This window comes from Protopterus annectens, chromosome 14.part0 (genome assembly GCF_019279795.1).
Source record: "Protopterus annectens isolate FY-2018-M chromosome 14.part0, PAN1.0, whole genome shotgun sequence".
Taxonomy (NCBI): domain Eukaryota; kingdom Metazoa; phylum Chordata; order Ceratodontiformes; family Protopteridae; genus Protopterus; species Protopterus annectens.
In genome coordinates, this window is record NC_056748.1 from 888,398,736 (window position 1) to 888,419,405 (window position 20,670).

General features: G+C 42.1%; 2 protein-coding genes across 4 annotated transcripts in view; both read left to right on the top strand.

Moving 5' to 3' along the window:
- LOC122789321 overlaps window positions 1-20,670 on the top strand; it is a 769,937-nt gene that overhangs the window by 214,925 nt on the left and 534,342 nt on the right. The window lies entirely within an intron of this gene.
- Window positions 1-20,670, top strand: part of LOC122789320 (neuroblast differentiation-associated protein AHNAK-like) — a 258,262-nt gene that overhangs the window by 13,953 nt on the left and 223,639 nt on the right. Inside the window, exon 2 of the mRNA XM_044056677.1 lies at window positions 12,556-12,643. The gene's annotated coding sequence lies outside the window, so the exon portion shown is untranslated. The remainder of the gene's footprint in view (window positions 1-12,555; window positions 12,644-20,670) is intronic.

Here is a 20,670-nt window from a genome sequence, read left to right on the forward strand (position 1 = left end):
GGTCAACGCTAGGATGTCTACCCTCAATTCTATTGCGAACTCCTCCATGAGGCTGATTTCTCATGCAGCTGAGGGAGCGAGTAGGGCATCAAGTTCAGGAGTCGCTCTTAGGGGACATGCCTGGATGCGCCTTTGTCGTTTCGCGGAGGCCTTCAAGTCTACATTCACTGATGCCCCATTTGATGGTTCCTCTTTGTTCAGAACCAAGGTGAAAGACACTCTCACTAGGTGCGAGCAAGAGGGAAAAACTCTGCTGTAGGAGTCTGTTTTTCCCTTCCCTTTAGGCCTTATCCCAAGGCCCAGAGGAGTGGGAAGATGTGGCTCAAGAAATCAGAGGTTTTTTCCCGATGCACAAGGTGAGTCCCCATCCAGAGGCAGGGGAGGGGGTGGTTATTCAGGTAGATGCCGCCCTAGGGGCAGAGGAGGCCCTCGTAACTCAGGAGACCGCAATTCCTTTCGTGGTTCTCCCTACAACTGCTCCTGATGGGAGGGCCGACTGTGCATTTCCGGAGCCAGTCGGGGGGTCGAATCTCACTATACCCGGAGGCCTGGCAAAGTATCACCCAGGACCAATGGGTTCTACGAATAATTTCTGGAGGATATGTCATTCCCTTCTCGTCAACTCCTCCTCCAATCAAGAAAATCCCGGATGTTCCACCCAGTCAAAGGGATTCCGCAGCTTCAGAAGTTTCAAAGCTGCTAGAAAAAGGAGCCATCCAACATGTCCCCTCAGACCCAATCGGATTAGGGACTTGCTCCCAGATTCTTTTTGGTGCCGAAAAGGACCGGGGACATGAGACCCATTTTGGATCTCTGACGATTGAACACCCATGTGCAAAAGTTCCGAATGATCACGTTGCAATTTATTCTCCCATTGTTGGGAAAAGAAGTGTGGATGTGCTCCATCAACCTCAAGGATGCTTACTACCACATAAAGATGGACAGGGCATCCAGAAGTCACCTACGCTTCTGGCTGGGAGCCAGTCACTTTCAGTTTCGAGCCCTGCCCTTTGGTCTCACCACAGCCCCCAGGGTGTTTACCAAATGCATGGCAGTGGTGACTGCTCACTTGAGACGTCATGAATTCCAAGTGTTTCCATACCTGGATGACTGGCTCCTTACTGCCACCACCAGGCATCTGCTACTTCAGACCAGAGACTCTACTATCAACCTATGTCAACAGTTGGGCATCACCTTGAACGGGGAAAAATCGGCCTTGTTGCCCTCACAGCATGTCACCTTTGTAGGCGCCGAATTAGACACCGTCCTCATGCGGGCGTTTCTACCACAGGAAAGAATCGGAGTGTTACAACAACATATTTACGCCTTGTTCCCTCTGAGAAGAGTGAAGGCAAGATTGGTCCTCCAATTGTTGGGGACGATGGCTGCTACGATTATGTTAGTCCCCCTGGCAAGGTTATATATGAGGCTCCTTTAGGGGCTACTATTCGCCCAGTGGTCTCTTCAACGTCTTCCACTTTCTCACCCTATTCTACTCACAGACAGGTGCAAACAGGATCTCAGTTGGTGGCTTCACACCGACAACCGCAGTGCGGGAAAGCCCTTCATTCCATCGCCTCCTGTTGCGACAGTGACCACGGATGCCTCCCAGATGGGGTGGGGGGGCATTATCTAGGCAGGACAGTCCAAGGCACGTGGCAAGAGCACGAGATGCATCTGCATATCAATGTCCTGGAGATGAGAGCAGTGCTATTAGCATTGCAAGCACTTCAGAGCTTTCTTCCTCTCGGGACTATTGCAATCCACTCAGACAATATGTCGGTGGTATGGTATCTGAACAAACAGGGAGGAACCAAGTCGTATCCCTTTTGCAGAGAGGCCATGCAAGTGTGGCAGTGGGCAGTGTCTTCCCAACATTTTCTGGTAGCAACGCACATTCCGGGGAAGTCCAGTGTGATCACAGACAGGCTAAGCAGAGCTATTCTGATGCCTCACGAGTGGTCCCTGAATTGTCAAGTTGCGGAGCAGATTTTCCACAGGTGGGGTCAGCCTTGCTGCAACCTTTTTGCCAGCCCCCTCAATGCCAAATGCAGCAGCTACTTCACCCTTATCCCCCCTCAGGGAGAGTCACCCAGGGACGCTCTAGTCCACGATTGACCCTCCGGTCTACTATATGCCTTCCCTCTGGTTCCTTTCAGAAAGCGCAATCCTTGGGAAGCAAAATGATTCTGATTGCTCCACACTGGCCTCATCAAATTTGGTTCCCCTTTCTCCAGCCCTATCTCATGGACGCTCCTTGGATTCTGGACCCACAACCAGACTTACTGACTGACATGCCAGGGCAGCTCCATCCCTCTCTTTGGACTCTCCGGTTAACAGCTTGGCTACTCCACTTCCGTCATTAGTTAGGCTTCACCATTTTTCGTCGGAGGTGGTTCATGTTCTATCCTCCTCTCATAAGCTTTCGACCAGGAAGATTTATTACAGCAAATGGAAGAGATTTTTCATCTGGGCACATGGCAAACAGATTGACCCTTACACGGCTCCAATCTCATCAGTATTGGAGTTCCTGTCTATGCTTTTCAAACAGGGATCAGCTGCCGCAACCATTAAAGTCCAGTTGGCGGCGATTTCTACCTTTCCCGTCGCAGACAAACCTAGTCTAATGGCACATAGACTCTGTAAGGCTTTCCTGAAAGGCACTTTGTTGCTTCATCCCCTGTCTCTGAACCTGTTATGTATGCCTTGGGACTTAAACTTTGTTCTACAGGGTCTTACTTCACCCCCCTTTGAGCCTGCATCCAGTTGTGATTTAAAATACTTAACTTGGAAGGCAGTCTTAGTAGCCATCATTTCAGCCAGACGTGTTTCGGAGCTTCAAGCTTTATCAGTTAAACCACCTTATTTGATTTTTCATAAGGACAGGGTTTCTCTCAGACCAAATACTTCCTTTCTTCCCAAAGTAGCGTCAGTTAGTAACCTAAACCAATCCATTGAATTACCAGTGTTTTTTCTTCAGTTCTCGACCAAGGCAGAATTCAAATTTTATCAGTTTGATGTGTACAGATGATTACGATTTTATTTGCACAGAACGAAGGACCTCAGAAAATCTGATCAGTTGTTTCATTTTCGGAAAACAGAATTGGGTCTCCTGTTTCCAAAGTCAAGTTGTCCAGGTGGATTTCCAGTTGTATTTCTTTCATTTATACTTCAGGGGGAAGAGATTTACCATTCTGGGTGAAGGCTCACTCTACCCGGTCTGTATCTACATCTACAGCTTTTCAGGCCAGATTGTCTATGGATGGTATTTGTGCTGCGGCTACTTGGGCATCTCCTCACACCTTTGTTACTCATTACAAGTTAGATGTGGTATCTAGAGGCAGGTCTTCCTTTGGTTCCACAGTGCTCAGGAGTATTTTCCACTGAACCTCCCAGGATTTAGGTGCTGGGGACGCTGTCCCACGGGTAAGAATGTAGGCGAGATTGGACTAAATAACATCAAGAAGTTATGTACATAACTTCTTGTTTTGAAACATATGGCATGCATTTATTTTATGTTGCTCAGATTAAGGAATACACACTGTTATTTTGGCTGCAAAGTTAAAATGATTGAAACAACTTCATCTTGAGGGTCATTATTCCTTTCTCCTTCCTTATACACATTTCTTTTATCTCCTGTTCCCTTTGTTACTAAAAATAAAAAAAAGTTATGCTTTAAAAATAAATATCTAATGCAAATGAAACTTCCATGCATAAGTTCTTAAAAAATATGCTTTCATCTAAAGCAGGGAAACTACAAGTATGGAATAAATGCAGAAAAAATAGTGTGTAAAGTAAGATTTAATTCAGTTCACAGTCTGAAGTGAAAAATGTTTCTTCTCCACTGGGAATATTCAGGGGCCAGTTAAACTATTATTTTTAATGTATGCAATCATTTCTATTTCTTGAGAGGTGGTGGTTAATACTCCTTAAACCTTTCCAATTTTGTACACTGTGTTCTGATTACGGCCCTCTATGACATCTAAAATGTTAATGACCAGTTAAATTATTTGCTTCAATCCATGCTTTAAATTTGTTTGACCATGAAAGTAAATAATGCTTAAATTGTTATGTTGCATGGTGCCAATGTGGTAGAGAGCAGCAATTTTCTCCCACAACCACCATCACCATTTGTACTAGATTTTCAATCCTCCCCTTTTCATGTGCTGAAGGAACAAATGTAGTGTACAGGAAAGTCACTGATTACATAAAGGAAGATAAATCATGTTACCCAGCTCTGAGTGGAGAAACGGAGTATAAAGGGTAAGTTCAGATAAAAATCACTTTAGCTAGCAGATTTAAGATACTCTTGATACCCTCCCTGTGGGAGGAATATGTTGAAGTTTCCTGTAGTTTATTCAGTTAAGCAGGTAGATGGACAAGTGTTGTTCTGAGCTTTGAGTAGAAAAATAATATATCAAAAAAAAAAAAAAAATTAAAACAGTATTTTGCGTTTATTTTGGTTGAGTGTTTCTTCAAGCTCATTTTTTTTTGATTTGTACAGTTTGTGGTTTTGGATTTCTTTGTTTGTAGTAGAAAAAATAACCAAGACAGTATGGAACCTGATACTTTCAATTATTGCAGTCCGTTGTCTAGTTTAATATCCTGAAAAGACAAAGGGGCAAATGTTACTGACTATAAACATACAGTCTGATTACAAATACATAAATAAAATTAAACAAAACAAAATAAAGATCAGAGTCAAAGAAAAAAAATTGCCTTTTATAAATTTAATTTACCATCTGTGTGACATTCTGTAAACTGTATGGCATGGGAATATGTGAATGAACTGCCACATTTTAGGTGAAGTTTTTTTTACTTCTTTTAAAAGAATGCCTATGTGTGTTCTGATGCACAAACGCTACTGATTGAACTGGTTCTGCTCATAGGTTCATAGGTTAGTACTAAGCTAACTGCCCTTGTGAGCCATTTTAAGCCTAGTCAATTATCCCTTGTGAGAATCAAACCCTGCACCTTGTGTTTGTAAGGCAAATACCTTAACCATTAGGCCACCCTCCCAACCCTTCTGCTGATGTTCCACAGAATTGTGACATAGCTGGCTTTGTTGCTGAGATATCTCCCACGTTTGAAGTAAACTGTTTTTTGTTTGTTTTTATTACTACCATATATTGGTATGAAATGCAGTTTTGTGACATGACATGGACACAAGAACTGCATCAAGTTTTAAGGAAAAAAAAGGCAAGCTTCATAACATACATGAGAAGCATTACTTGTATCTGTTTGAGAAATTAAAAGAGCAGCTCATTTGTATACCTGGCAGTGCGGAATGGCTTGTGGCTTTCTTACAATAAACTGGAGTACATACATAAATGCATACAAATATTACAAGCACAGGCATTAATGCCCTTCTAGCCTGCCAATATACCAGAGTTGTTGTCCCCATAATAAGTGTCCAGACTGTTCTTAAAAATGTCTAAACTAGTGCTTGCCTTAATGTGATTTGGCAGTCTGTTCCATGCATCAGCTGCTGTCTCCAAGAACTAATTGGTACACTTTTCATTCATATAGAATCTTCTACATAGGTTGATTGATTCTGTATTACTATTTGATAACCCCAAACATTCCCAGAGGTAGTTGCCTCTAAATAGCCTATATACCTGAATAAGATCTCTTGCTAAATATCTATGCAAGATACTGTACAAGTTCAAATATTTTACTCTCTCGTAATACTTGCATTTTCACATCCATAGATACATTTGGTATATTTCCGCTGTAGTCTTTACAGTTTACTCATGCTTGTTTTCTTATAAGCTTTTCATATTGTTAAATCTGATGTTGTTAATCTTAGTTTATTCCTTACTCTTGGGATTCGGTTCCGACCTTTTTTTCAAGCTCGCGTCAGTCAAAAACCTCTTGAGCTAAGATTTTACCCATCATGCCCTTCTCCCTGTTACCTCAGATCTAATTTTCTGCATTGCTGTTCAGCCATGTTGAGCTGTTCCTCTCCAGCTAAGTGTATATTTTGATAATAATTTGAGTTTTTTTCTTACAGACTTTTAAGTTTTTCGACTTTAAGTCGTATCTTCTTTTTCTTTATTACCTGTACCCTTTTGGTATCTTCTACTACCTTTGTTAGTAGTCTTTCCTCACCCTCACTTGGGCCTTGCTTCAGTGTGTGTGCCCAGTTTTTGAATGTTTTGTTGATATAATGTCTGAGAAGAAAGAGAGTCCAGGCATTAAGAGGTGTTCGGAGTGTGGACACAAACTGTCTCACTCTGACATGCATGACTTGTGTGTTTACTGTTTGGGCATGCCTCATCTCACAGTGAAGCCGCCCTGTCAGATTAGTAAAGGTTTTTCTGCCAGGACTGTGAATGAACGTAATAATAAACTAGTACTAAAGGGTCTCCTTAAGACCTCTTTCAGCAAGACTGTTTCTGGGTCGCAGGAATCTTCTCCTTTCAAACAACATAAAAGATCTAAGTCTCTTCAATCGTCTCCCTCTGGAGACCCTAAGGAATTGAACCATAAAAAGGCTAAATTGTCAGAGTTGTCGGTGCCAGCGGCTGCTTTGGCACGGACTCACTTGACTCGGTCTCCAATTATCTCTGCTGGTCTATCTACACCATTGCTTTCAACACAGACTTCAGTCTTCATGGTGCAGACTACTACGGCACTGACTAGTTCAGTGCAGACTTTCTCGGCACTGATTGGTATATCGGCGCAGTCATCTTTAGCACTGACTGAAGTCTTGGTGCAGACTCCTTCAGCACTGTCCAGTTTCTTGGTGCAGACATCTTTGGCGCAGATGCCTTCAGTGCTGACAGTTTTCTCGGCACATAGCCTTCGGTGCCGACAGTTTTCTCGGCGCAGACCCCCTCTGCACTGACAATTTCTTTGGTGCAGGCTCTTTCTACACCGATATTGTCGGTGCAGACATTACCTATTCAGACACCTTCTTTCAGTGGTCGTGCTAGCCCTTTTTTTGGACAGGCCCAAATCGCCTTCAGGGCTTTCAATGAGGTCTACCAGAAGCCTTTCTGAACATGATGTGGTGCGTCTTGTAGACCAGCTGCTTTTGGCCAGAAGAATTCCTGACCCTTCAAAAGTGTCTCTCCCCTCTGGAGTTGATCACCCTTCTCCACAGACTCCTACCTATACTCCGACCTCTGTGGAGGTTTCGAGGCATCCCTCTTTGGGCGGGCCGACCTTCCCAGCCTTGGAGAGGACACTGGCTGCTGCTTCTCGACCACCTCTGTTGGAGACTACCACTTCCTCTGAGGCTCAGCTGTCTCAAGTCGCAAACCCCGGACTCCGGGCTCAAGAGTCTTGGGCCATTCTCTCCCTGGAGATACCATCCTTGCAGCCATCCCCAGAGTCTTCCACTGAGGAAGTCCACCACAAGACTACGTGTAAGAGGAAGCACATAGACTCCACGGAAGAGTCTGTGACCGAAGACGCAGATTACAATGACGGGGAGGGGTCCCCATGTTCACTTTCTGATGAGGTTTCCTTTGGTGACATCCTCAAAATTTTAAAGCAGAGAGGTGAATGGAAATCCTCTCACCCTTCCTCAGAGGAGTCTGTGCCCGGCCCCCTACCTCCTGGGTTACCCCACCTGCCGATGAGCTCGTCAAGCTCATCGTGCAGCGTGCGTGGAAGGCACCGGACTCTGTAGAGGCCATACCTCGTAGGCTGGGCAAAATCCTTTCTCCCCCAGAAGAGCACCCTCATTGGTCGAAAGGTCTCCCAGTAGATGCCATGGTGGTGGCTGCCACTACAAAGAAGGACCTGGCAGAGGAGAGCCAGACTGTTCACCCACTCAATAAGGAATCCCGGGCAGTGGACAGATTAGGGAAGCGAGTCTTTGCGTCATCGACCTTTGCTGTTAGGTCCTTGAACTACCTGACACATTTCAAAAGGCTACAGAGAGACTTGGTGTCTGAACTTTCTGAGACCTTGGCAGGAGCAGTTTCTGATTAGGTCTGAGACAAGGTGGCCTCCCAATTAGCAACCCTAGAATCGCTTTCCAATTCCTCAATGCTTTTGATATCACACGCTACTGAGGGAATGGTGAGAGCTGCGGGTGCAGGCATAGTCGTGAGACGCCATGCCTAGATGCACATTTGTGACTTTGCAGATCCCTTCAAGGCTTCCTTCCATAACGCCCCTATTGAGACCACTACTTTGTTTGGGTCCAAGGTAAAAGATACATTGGCCAGATGTGAACAGGATGTTAAGACCCCATCTGCATTGGGTGTCTGTTTATCTTCTCCTTGACAGTTCTAGTCTAGGAATCAGAAGAGTGGGAAAATGTGCTACAGAAAATCTCAGGGTCCTTTCCGTGACTCTCAGGCTGAGTATTTCCCTAGAGGCAGGGGGGGGGATTCTAACAGAAGGCGCCCCTTTCGGGGCAGGGGAGGTCCGTGAAACCAGAGCTCCAGTGAATCTTTCTCTGGACAGCCCTATCAGCACTCCTGAGGAGCAGCCCGATTGCTTTCCACTGGAAGCAGTTGGGGGTCATTTTTCCTTGTACCCTTCTGCCTGGCAAACCATAACTACAGATCGTTGGGTACAAAGGCTCATTGCCAGAGGATACCATATTCCTTTCTTATTTACTCCCCCCTTACCCAGAAGTTTACCCGACGTGCCACCCAGTCAAAGGAAAGCTGCAGCTATAGAAATATCAGAGCTGCTTCAAAAAAAGAGTCATCCCAACAGTCCCCCCAGACCTGACAGGATCCGGCTTCTATTCAAGATTATTTTTGGTGCCAAAAAAGACAGGGGACTGGAGACCAATTCTGGATCTCAGTGCCCTAAACAAATTTGTAAAGACAAAAAAAATTCCGGATGGTCACGGTTCAGTCTATACTTCCACTTTTGGTACTGCCCTTCAGACTTTACAGCCCCCAGAGTGTTCACAAAGTGCGTGGCAGTAGTTACAGCTCACCTGCAGCTTCAAGGATTCCAGGTGTTTCCCTACCTAGACGACTGGCTCATTACTGCTCCAACAAGATGGCTGCTGGATCAGGCTTTGACTAACACACTAAACACTGCACAGCAGCTCGGAATATCGATAAACTGGAAGAAGTCAAACTTTATTCTGAGTCACTCATTAGAGTATATTGGAGTGATTCTGGACACAATGACTTGTACATCCTGTCTACCAGATCACAGAATTCAGAGGATCAAAGAACAGGTTCAGGCAATACTTCAGCCTCAGCTCGATCCATTATTCAACTGCTGGGATCAATGGCAACCTCCATCACCATAGTCTCTGTAGCAAGGCTACACATGAGGCTTCTTCAATGGCTGCTTCTTACTGAGTGGTACCCATCCCAGCACCCCTTATCTTTTACGATTCGAATAGCCAAGATTTCCAAACAGGACTTGCTCTGGTGGATGTCGAACAACCCTCACCAGTGGTCTCGCCCCTTCAACCCTAATCAGCCCAATGCCACAATGACCACGGACGCCTCCCTGATGGGGTGGGGGCTGGTTCAGGGAAAGACGGACCAAGGCACATGGTCACATGGAGGCCCATCTGCATATCAATGTCCTAGAACTGAGGGCAGTGCTACTAGCGTTGCAAGCATTCCAATCGATCCTTCTGTCAGGGACTATTGCAGTTCAGTCAGACAACATAGCAGTAGTCTGGTACATCAACAAACAAGGGGGAATCAGATTATACCCACTCTGTCGAGAGGCCATGAGAATATAGCAATGGGCGATAGCCTCCAACCGTTTTCTGATAGCGATGCACATTCCCGGGATTTCCAGCGTGATAGGAGATGCATACTACAGCCTCACGAGTGGTCTCTCAATCCTCTAGTGGCGGCGAAGATTTTTGACTGCTGGGGCCAGCCTTGCTGTGATCTGTTGCATCCCCGTCCATTCACAAGTGTAGCAACTACTTTTCCCTGACCCCCCCCCCCCCCTCTGGGACAGTCACCGAGAGATGCTCTAGTCCACGATTGGCCCTCGGGTCTGCTATATGCCTATCCTCCGATACCCCTCATTCCCCTGTTCCTCAAGAAAGCATGTCGGTTGAAGAGCAAAGTGATCCTCATTGCTCCATATTGGCCTGGACAAGTTTGGTTTCTCTTCTTGTGGCCTCATCTGCTAGATCGACCATGGATTCTCAATCCAACTCCAGAGTCGATCTCTCACCTGCAGAATCTGGTTCATCCAAACCTATCCAGCCTGAAACTGACAACTTGGTTTATCCACTTCCAATGATTGCCAGGCAGCATGACCTATCTTCCCCTGTGCATGACATTCTGATTGCTTTTCATAGATCATCAACCATACTACTCTACAGCAACAAATGGAAGAGGTTTTCTCCCTGGCTACAAGATAAACAAATGGACCCTTTTACAGCGCCTGTTTCTATTGTGCTAGAATATCTTTCAGACTTTTTTAAATCGGGGGTAGCAGCCTCCACAGTTTGTGTTCATTTGGCTGCAATTTCTAATTTTCATAATGGCTTCCAGGGCTCTTCCTTAATGTCACACAGACTTTGTAAGACCTTTCTGAAGGGCGTAACCCAACTAAAGCCTCCAGTCAGAGAACCTGTTCAACGTTGGGACCTGGCCTTAGTCCTTAAAGGGTTGACAGCTTCACCATTTGAGCCTGCATCTACCTGTGGTCTAAAGTATCTGTCATGAAAAATGTTGCTCTTAGTTGCTATTACTTCTACCAGGCATATTTCTGAATTACAGGCCTTGTCTATCAACCCCCCTACCTCATCTTTCACAAGGACAGAGCTTCATTAAGGACCAATCTGACCTTCTTGCCCAAGGTTGTTTCTGAGTTATCCATCAGTCAGACTATTGATTTGCCAGTGTTCTTCCCTAATCATTCCAACAGAGGGGAATATTGCCTGCATACCTTGGATGTACGTAGACAAATTTGTTTTTACCTAGACAGGACTAAATTTAATAGAAAATCAGACCAGCTGTTTTTGGCCTTTTCTGAATCCAGATTAGGTTGTCCAGTTTCTAAAGTTACTGTAGCCACTTGGTTGAGAAATTGTATTAACTTTCATTTATGGCAAGAATGGTATCCTTTTACCTGGCAGAGTAAAGGGCCGCTCTACAAGATCAGTGTCAACTTCTGCAGCCTTCCATGCTAGAACATCTTTGAAGGACATTTGTGCAGTCACAACCTGGGCTAGGCCTCATACCTTCATTGCTCATTACAAATTGGATTTGGCCTCCAGAGGCAGAGCTTCCTTTGGTTGTATGGTGCTCCGGAATGTCCTTCCATATGGCCGTCCAGGGTACAAGATAGCTGGGAACTCTGTCCCAAGAGTAAGGAATAAACGAAGATTAACAACATCAGATAAAGAAGTTATGTCTTACCATAATGTTCCATCTGAGTTGTTTCATCTTCGTTTATTCATTACAGACCACCCACCTTCCCCCTCCGGAGGTTTTTGGTGGATCTCATTTGTCTTTCTTTCCAGTTGTTAGGTCATGTCTGACCAGAGGTAGCCTTGGCTTCATTTTTCCAACTTGCAAACTAGATCTGAGGTAACCAGGAGAAGGGCGTGATGTGAGGCAGAGCACCTCGCTGGCCTTGTTCAAGAGAAATCTTGACCAATGGATGGGAGATCGCAGATATACCCCAGGGATTACCTCAGTGTCACTGCTCAACAGAGGCACAGCAAAATAATGGGTATAGTTCCCCATACTAAAGGGGTGGCGTAAGCCACAAAACTATGGGCTAGGCTTGTAAATGCCCTCGGGCAGATAGCCTAGTATGAACCTATGAACCTATGGGTAAAATCTTAGCTCGAGAGGTTTGTGGCTGACGCGAGCTTAAAAAAAAGGCCAGCTCTGTTCCGAGGTCGGAACCGAATCCCAAGAGTAATGAATAAACGAAGATGAAACAACTCCGATGGAACATTATAGTAAGACATAACTTCTTTTTCCATGCTCAGATTTGGAGTAGATGCTAAGGGTGGCTTAGCATAGTAGGCTAGTCAGTAGTGAGCTGCAGTGCCCCTGGATACACTGTGTGTTTCATTACAAGCCTGAAAAATAACATTACTCTTTGTGCCTGGTTTTCTTTCATAAGGAGATTCTCTGTAAAAATAATAAGTGTATTAAAATTGTTCATGAGACTTTATTGTAATTTCTTGTAATTGTCAATGAGTTTATCATGAACCACCAGTGAGGAAAGTTGCAGAGTAATCAGGATTAGGTCAAGGACATGCCTCTTCATGATGATGATCCTACCTGTCTATTGCTGTCTATGTATTTTTTTAATTGGCATGTCATGTTTTAACTTTTTTGCCACCAATAAGGGGTTATCAAATGTGAAATGGCCATATCTTATCAATAGAACAAAATTTGACTCAAGTTATTGTTGTTAAATATTTTGCAGGGGTTGTAGCATTATTCACATGCATTCTTTTCCTAGATTTAGTTAATACCTTAGACCCAGGAGTGGTCTGATAGGTATTTTTGAATACGGAAAGAAAGGCATAGTAATATGCAACAGGCTTTAGGAATATTGCTTTGGTTTCTAAATACCTAAGGTGTGCATTGAACATGTGATATAATTATGTTTCAATTTTCTTTATTGCAGAGCAGTTCCAAAAGATCTGGGAAGACCCAGCTTTTTTGCTGTGGAGGCACCTCTCATATGAAAACATTTATTCTTGCATCAGGAGAAGGTAAAAGAGGCTGAATAATACTGAAGTATTTCTTTATAAATGCACATTGGCTGTGTATTTGCAATCAACTGAGTATATAAAACAGATAAAAGAGCTTACCTTGTAGTTAGCAGGGAATGCTTAGTATTGACTGTATTCCATTCTGTGCCCTTACATAGATGCACTCAGACAACTATACAGCAGGTTCTCGGCATACAGTCCAGAAGACCATTAAGGAACCTCACCAAAATTTGCAATTACCCCAAAACACTGTCTGGTCAAGTAACTTCCTCAAGGCCATACAGTAGGCAAATGAAGATGGAAAGATGCAAACACTTTCCACTTGCCACATGAAGCAGTTCATTAACATATCAAAGCATTAATCCACTACACTGCCAGTAGATTATCTCTGCTGAGGAGCTGCAGTAATGAGAATGTATTCAGTCAGAGTTGCAAACAAGCCAATGTAATGGAGGAATGGATGTGGCCCACAACATTATGGGAAATATCAAAAATGTATTTCCAAAAAGTGTTTTACCCTTACTGTAACTTAAAACAGTTGTCACAGGAAGAGCATTATATCAGTTTAATTCCAATTTATTTTGTACCAGAATTTACTTATTTTTAGTTGTTGAGAAATGTCATAGTTTTTTTTTTCCTGTGCTTGTCTCATTATCGGGTTACATCATGTAGGCAAGGAGATGGAATTTAATTCATCCTCAAATCTTGCTGAGTACCTTCATGAGGTGGACCCTGTTTTTAGAAAGATGACACTGATATATAGACTTTATTTTATATAACATTTTTCATGAACAGCAATAGGTTAAACAAAAGACTGCTGGGTGCAGAAGTCCCACGATAAACGTAAAAAAATTTGACCCAATACCACTCAAAATGAAACAGACAAGGTATTGGACCCGATAACACAATAAAGGCTTCATACACAAACAACCACAAAAAACAATAAATTTGACCCAATACCACTCAAAAATGAAACAAAGGCAAGGTATTGGACCCAATGGCACAATACATTTCCCATTGGTGCCAGGACTGGAAAAATTGGCAGGGAAGAATCCTCAAAACACAGAAACATTCCTATAGTGGTGTTAGGCCAGGCTCAGGGGGAGGATGGCCCCCATGATGTAGAAAGAAGTAGTAGCCCCCAAAAAAAAAAAAACAAGAAAAACTGACAGGCCAGAAAAGAGCCATAAAGATGATGAGTGGACTACTAAGGATACAGAAGAAATTATGTATTGTTACCATCACGCAGGAAGCCCAGAATGTCCAAGATTGAGAGAAATTAGAGGAATAAAAAATACTTGCGTAAGAAAAACTGTCAAAAGCTTCAGATGCAAATTTGTGTTCATTAATGCAACAGATTAATAGAAACATTATATAAATCAAAAAACTTTGGGCTTGTTGGAAAAAAAGAAGTGACACAGGAAGTACAAAAATATAAAGAACAAAACCAAGAGATTTTTGAAAGTTATAAAAAGAAACATGGACATAGGAAAGAGAAATCTGATATGGTGCAATATTTATGCAAAGAAGAAAGCCAAACTAATCAATACAAAATACAGCCTCTATGGGACCAGATGGCTTCCCAGGTTGTGTTTTAAATGGTCTAAAACACAAGTTAGCAACTCTATTAGGAACTCTCTTGAGTACTGGTTTTGTCCCTGCTGAATGGAAAACAGCAACCGTCATCCCCCAAGTAGGCGCCGGAAGCTGTTGAAGACTGGGGGGGGGGGGTGTGAGAGTGACACTGATCTAAAAAGGGCACATTTTTAAAAAACTATTTACTACCACAACATGGGTTCACTTAGAAGACATTTTAAGCTTAATTTAAGTACCAAAAGTGAAACTGGCTGACATTTCCTGACTGGTCTTACCTATCATATGGCCGATAATTGTACAGCCCTACCTAGTGAGAATACCTGTGGTTATACCATAGATAATTTGAGGGGACCCATGTAAGGGATACAGCATTTAGGAACTGCCTCTCTCTATCCATCAGTGGCATGAGGGGTAATCCTGGAGTACATTTTTTATTACCCATCCTTAGATCCAAGTTGCATTTGAATATGGACAGGGATGAGCTTTGTTTTACTTGAATGATTAGTCTGTAACCCCCTGCCACTCCATCAGCAGCCCCCTTCCCAGCCACTCCAGTGTTCCATTACTTTGCTAATTCTCCTCAGTTACCGTAAACACTGTTCAAACCTGTCAGTGTGCAAACTGTATTCTTATTTACTTCTACAGTGTTTACAGAAATTAAAATAAAATAGCTCAAACATTGAGCCATTTGCTAAATAATACAGTCCTGCAATGAAAACAGACTTAGCATGAGCAGTAAACTTCTCTGCCCTTGAAACTCACATTCATTGAAAGTGCATGAAAACCCACATTAATTTTGCATCTGGCCAGTGGAGGACTAAGCTTACCTCTGGGTTGTTTTTAAACCATAGGCTCCTCACACCATTTTTAGGGCCATCCATACATGTATGCGTTCTTTTATTCACCTTCCTGATTATATTAAATGATATTCCTTGTAGAATACAGCACCACTTCTTAGAATGTCTTTTAAATTTGTAGTTTTGAACAGTCTTCTAGTAAGCAATGAAACAAAATGTATGAACCAATAATAACAAAACTACCAATTTCAAAACATTTCAACAATAAAAGGCCACTCAGACTCGTGTCATTACAATCCACCAATATCAGTAAATATGCAAAATCTCTGCAGAAGTAAAGTCATCTAAATTCCACATTAAAGGGGATCTTTAACTAATGAAGAGGTTGCTGCTAGCAAACAACTTTATTAAAGATCTGTATTTAAAACATTTCACTTGCTTGCAATCCTGCATGGGGTATGGTGCCAAATGGTTTGGCTAGGTCAAGGTACACTATGTGAATGGCATGACCACTGTCAACAGTCTGTGTGACAATCTCAAAGAAGTTAACTTCATTTTAATAGGCAGATCTCTCTCTGACATAAACAAACTGCTGAGGGTTTAGCCTAATGAGATTTTTGATGCATAACTGGCTGTCATGCATTTGTTACTATGTGTTGATGTCTGTGATCAACCTCCAAACATGTCCATGTCACTGAACTTTATAGATGGCTCGGTTGCGTGTTTGCAACATTTAATTCATATACATCATTCAGTGTTCCCAAAAGCACGCAAATCAGCTGCATAAACATTTTGTTTATAAACCACTTGGTCACTCACCATGTAACAGAAAGATTCTGCACAGCTACACATCCTGTTCTTCATTTAGCTCTTGATTTCATGTATGTGTTTGATGTTAGAATTATACCTATTGAAAGTAATCCTAATAAAAATGCAAGATCCTGACTAGATCCTGTGACTTTTTAATCTATTATTTTATTTCTTGTTTGAAATACACATGTAATGTGTTTTGCATTTGTGTGTGTGTTTTCATTTTCAGTTTGTATTTACGAACGTTTGGATGTTTTTAACTAGTCTATCTTCCAAAATTAAGGTTAACTGGATAGATAAAATATGAGAGGGGCTGGTATATGTATAAAATCTTGTATTAGGACAGGGAATGTGTTTTGTGACTCATAGCTTTGCCATGGCCCATAATCACAAACCTATTCTCTGTATTCTCCCAACTAACAAATTAAAACAAAGAGAAGGTCTCCATGGCTAGTGGGCGTTGGCTTTATTGGCCTGAAATTGTCCATTAAAACGACTTCAAATGTAAAAGTCATGGGCAATCAGAATCGCCATATAGCTGAAACACCTGATGTTCATAGGGGTCGTTTACATATATCCCATGTGCCTCTGTTACAGGAGGTTTGGGAGGTCACTCATTGGAAGTTCTAGCTTGGCTGGAGTTTTAATTTATTTTTTTCTGATTGGTTTTTCAGTGTGACCTTCTAACTTTTTTGTTTTAATTTGTTAGTTGGGATATTTTGCAGTCACCCTCATGATAATGGACATCAGCTGGGTATAACAACCCTGTGTTTCTTATGCTTAGTCAAACAATCTACTTATGCTATGCTGATGAGGTCATAAGGCCGAAATATGCATATCTATTGCTAGTAGGGTTTGGCTTTGTTGGCCTGAAATTGTCTGTTAAAACTTCTTCAAATGTAAAACTCATGGGCAATCAGAATCGCCATATAGCTGAAACACCTAATGTTCATAGGGGTCATTTGCATATAAACCATGTGTCTCTGTTACTGGAGATTTGTGAGGTCACTCATTGGAAGTTCTAGCTTTTCTGGAGTTTTCATTTCCTTCTTGTTTCAAACCTACATTTTACCAGCTTCTCATAAAAGCCCATACCTACCATACACTTTCCACTATTTCTTACAGAAAACTACACCTACTCCTAACCATAACATCAAACTATCTAAATATCTCTCTGCTGTATTCTAATACCTGCATTTACAGTGCAATGACACCTCAACTTGCTCCCTACTAAGTGCTAACAGTATACTCAAAAGTGTGTCACCTTCATCTCCACCTGTCGGCACAATCTACCAGAGTAGTCATTGAATTGTGGTTCATATATGACAGCTTAGCATAAACACCTATAACTGCACCTTTGATGCCAGACCAGGTAACATGAATTGTGGCGTAACCTTTCTTTATAAATCTCATGTAAGCATTCAAATAATATCTCCTGCAAACGTCACCTCCAACCCTTTTCTGTACTGGTTACTCATGGCAGAGGCGGACTATTGGTTACTTACCTTCCAATACAATATTTTCTAAAAAAAATGCAGTCCCTCATATACAAAAGGTTATTCCCAGCTTCTAAACACAAAAATCTAAATAATTACTGGTGACTTTACGCTTAACCTCATATGCACTGGCTAAAGATATCAGAGAATTACTATCTAATCTTATTTTTATTCAACTTATTTTACAATTTCGCAGTTAAGGTACACTCTCCTTAAGAGCTGTATGGGCAACAGGCAGGCATTTTAAAATTTCGCACCTAATGTTTGGCATAAATCCGCAACATATGCATGGAGATGCCACCATAGTTTTTTTTTTTTTTTTTTTTTTTGCTGCTGCAAGACAGTGTAAAAGCGGGGTATCCACGACGTACATACAGGTCCTCCAGTCCTCTTTATAGACACCACCACGCCACCATAGAGTTTTTTTTTTTGCTACAAGGTAGTGGAAAAGTGGGGGGCCTCCCCCCTCTCCCAATGGTTCTGGTGCCCTTGATCCCCCATCATAAAGTGGGTATAGCAACAGACTCTGGGAACTGCAGACCCATAAGCTTTACCAGCCTTATCTGTAAGGCCATGGAACAAGTCCTCCTGGACCCATATAAATAAGGATAGAGGTGATCTCCAAATCCTTGATCCAACACAGTTTGATTTAGTCAAAGGCAGGTCATGCTTGTTAAACCTGGTGAGCTTCTTTGAAAAAAAAATGTCTCTAGAGCCATAGATGAAGGGAAATTTCTGCACACAGCCTAACTTGACTTGGTCAGAGGTTTCAACACAATCCACATTCAGGCATTTTTGATAAACTCGCTCAGTTGAATATCAGCCTTTATGTCATCAGGTGGGTTGGTAACTGGATCACTGACTATCGCACTCAGTCAAAGTTGGGGACCTCAACCAGCAGACCTGTCACCAGGTAGTTCCCCAAGAGTCAGTGCTGGGCCTCCTGTTATTTGGAATATACTACTTTTCAGATGCTCAGGCAAAAACAGAGGGGGTGTGGCTATCTGTTTGCTGATGACTGCAAATTAAGTGCAATCATTGAATCTCCAAGCAATGTCAGTATACTTCAAGAAGGACTTACACAAATCAATGATTGGTACCAAAGCCATAGACTCAAACTCAGTGCAAAAATGCAGTATCATCCCCTTTGGTAAAAACGGTATCCCTGCAGACTATCCTATAAATAATAATACCCTAAATAACAACTTGGGAATGCAAGTTGATTGTAGCCTAGACTTTGACCACCATGTGTTTACTGTGGTAAGGAAGGCATTTTATGTCGCATACCTCATGAGCAAAGGCATTGCCTCAAGAGTGAAAGAGGTCATAACACCCCTGTACTTGACCCTCATCAGGCCAGTAATTGAGTACGATGCTCCCTTTGGTATGTACCTTACCAGGCACCTGCAGCAACTTGAGAGACCTCAGAGATTTCTAACCAAGAAAATTCAGCATCTCCAGCACGTCATACATTAACAGACTGAAGTCACTGTCGCTGTACTCAGTAACATACAGACTACTTAGAGGAAACTTGTGCCTGGCCTACAGAGCAGTCTCATTTTCAAACCTAATGGAAATGCTGCACATACACAAGTCAAATGGGACAAGAGTCCCACTTCAGTGACCTTAACCTGGCCCGGGACATAAATAATACCTGCTGGAGAGAGAGCTATGTCTGTCAGAGGGTGCCACTCCTCTGGAATGGGCAACTAGTTCTCATTAAACAAAGTCCCCTCTATGACCCTGTTTAAGCATAGCCTGGATAACTAGATGAGAAACCATAAATTCTTGCCGGTTATTTTACCTATGACCCTTCTACATATAGGCAGTCGTTGCTAACTAAGATCTTGCGTTTAGGCAAGATCCTTTATATTGCTTTTTTCTAGTATTATATTGGGCACACATGGTTGGGATTATAAAGACCTTCAGGTCAATAGCCCAGTAACTACCTACAAACCTAAAAAAAAAGGCAGCTCCAAAGATATTTGAAGAGAAATACAGACAAAGCCACCCAGATATGGAAAATTTAACATTACTAATCTCCTGTTCCTCAATCACCCTTTGTGATCTTATTTTTTGTAAAGTCGAAGTTAAACGTATAGAAGCTGAAGTTATGGAATATCTGTGAAGTGAAAAATTTAGTGTAGAAAGACTCTTCTTTCAGCTGTCACACATTCATGATTGCTTCCTCCATAGGTGGCCTGCCAAAAGACAAACACTTTACTGAGACTGAAATTGTTTGATCAAGCAGTGAAACTTCCACATGTAGCTAGTCATAAGATGCCAAAAAGAGAAAGATCAAGTTTAGACCAAACAACACGGACACACATGACTTACTTGTTTTTACTGCTAGTTCATAGCCCTGTGGCTATCATACACATAGGGGTTTAGTCATTTGTGCACCCCTAGTCTTATTCCAACTGGTACAATGGTTTCCTATTGTTCTATAACTTCTTGAATGTTATCAGCAGGAGATGACCTGCATCACACCTCAGATACTTAGTATCACCTGGAGCTGCATTTGTGAGAATGAACAAAAGCAAATATTTCACGCTTATTTTTCAAATGTAAATGAGCAAGAAAAGTCTACCACACATCATTTTTTCTTCTCTTTACAAATCACTTCCTTTGAGTCAAACTGCAAAATTGTCATATAATAGAGATCTTTTTTATTTATATTATCATTTTGATTTTCTGTTAGCATTCAATTTTTCTGCCTTTCTACACCACCTTTCAGTTAATGTATGTTATACTTTTTCTTGTAGTGATTGCCAGTGTTAAAATGTATAGCTAAGGTAAATCAGTGAGCAATGGAAGGGATGGTTGCATCATAGGCAACAATTTAGCTATAGTATAAAAAATCCAGCTCAGTCTGAGTGGAACCTGTCAGTATTTATAGGTGTCAAATTTCTCTCAAAGAAGCAGAGCCAGTGACTTGAAATTAAAGTTAAGTTTGAAAAAAAAATAACCGTTTCACACTTTCAAGCTTAATGTTCAAAATTTCTGTGTAATACTGTCCAAGGAGATGGCCACTAATAAAAATAAAAGCAACTTATGTGAAAAAGATTTAATATTCGTAGTTAATAACACAGTAAATCACTGCATAAGGCAGTGGAAAGACAAGATTACACTAAATGATCTTGTCAACATAGAACTCTTGTCTTCATAAAATTATATTAGGGAGTTGAACTCCATTGACTACACAAAAAATGTAACACGGCACCCTTCATCAAGGAATAGGTTCAGCGGTATGTTCTAGGCTAATGGCCCTGGAGCATTTACAAGCCTAGCCCATAGGATTACCCTGGCATTGTGTCACCCGACCTTA